Raw genomic sequence first — 1,329 nt, forward strand, 5'->3', positions numbered from 1 at the left:
AAGAGATGTTGTGGAAAAATGGTCATTCTCCTGTATGTTTAGTGGAATTTGTACAGTATAAACTCTTTGGAAACTATCAGGCCTCTAGTTAAATATATTTTTATTGATTTCAGAGAGGAAGGGAGAGAGATAGCAACATCAATAATGAGAATCATTGATTGGCTTCCTACTGCATGCTCCTTACTGGGGATCGGGCCTGCAACCCAGACATGTGCCCTTGACCAGAATTGAACCTGGGACCCTTCAGTCTGCAGGCCGACCCTCTATCTTCTGAGCCAAACTGGCTAGAGCTACATTATATGTCTTTTAATCAAACAGTTTCACTATTAGGATTCTAGACTTTAGAAATAAAAATATCAGTTCACAAGGCTGTTTGTATATAGCAATGTTTGTAGTATAAAAACTACTCAAAACTTCAGTGTTCAATAACAGGTTGAATAATTGATGATGGAGCCATACTATGCATATTATGCCACAATTTTTATTTCTTTTATGTTTTATTTTTTAAAATATATTTTTATTGATTTCAGAGAGGAAGGGAGAGGGAGAGAGAGATAGAAATATCAATGATGAGAGAGAATCATTGATTGGCTGTGTCCTGCACACACCCTAACTGGGAATCGAATTGTGACCTCTTGGTTGATAGGTTGCTCGACACTCAACCACTGAGCAACGCCAGCCGGGCTTATGCCACAATTTTATTTTATTTATTTATTTTTTGTTTTTTTTTTTTCTTTCTTCTTTCTTTTTTTTAAATAAGAAATTGGAACTCTTCACGAATTTGCGTGTCATCCTTGCGCAGGGGCCATGCTAATCCTCTCTGTATTGTTCCAATTTTTAGTATATGTGCTGCCGAAGCGAGCACTGCCACAATTTTAGAAAGAGAGGATGTATAGTTGTTGTGGAGAAACACCAGTGATCAGAAAAGCAAATACAGCCTAGCATGTAAATTTTTGGAAAAAAGAATGAAGAATATTTCCCAATATTTATAGGTAGCCTGTTTGTGTATATTTGTATGAATAGGAAGACATGTATGGATGGAAACACCCCACTGGGTTTTTACAAATTTTAACATTGGTTATTTGGAGTTTTGGGAGAGCTTGCTGGTTTTTTCTTTGTTGTTTTTGGCCTGTTACCTTAGGCAGGATTTGTAGTTTGAAAGGAAAATCCAATAAAATACATTTTATAAAAGACTTTTCTTTCAGCCTTTTTCTAATGTGAATAAAAGAAATACATCAACTTGGTGCTAGGTAAAACTGACCCATGAGACTCCGGGTAGGTGGTATTTTGTTTGCTATTCATAAGGCAGGGCTTGTGAGTTTCCCCAGA

The 1,329-nt window shown here is 36.5% G+C and overlaps 1 non-coding gene across 1 annotated transcript; it reads right to left on the reverse strand.

The window, feature by feature from the left end:
- Window positions 1-757: 757 nt before the first annotated feature.
- On the reverse strand, window positions 758-865 carry LOC114233739 (U6 spliceosomal RNA). Its single transcript, XR_003619889.2, has one exon. It is a non-coding gene; the product is annotated as a U6 spliceosomal RNA (small nuclear RNA).
- Window positions 866-1,329: the final 464 nt, after the last annotated feature.

This window comes from Eptesicus fuscus, chromosome 16 (genome assembly GCF_027574615.1).
Source record: "Eptesicus fuscus isolate TK198812 chromosome 16, DD_ASM_mEF_20220401, whole genome shotgun sequence".
Classification (NCBI taxonomy): Eukaryota; Metazoa; Chordata; class Mammalia; order Chiroptera; family Vespertilionidae; genus Eptesicus; species Eptesicus fuscus.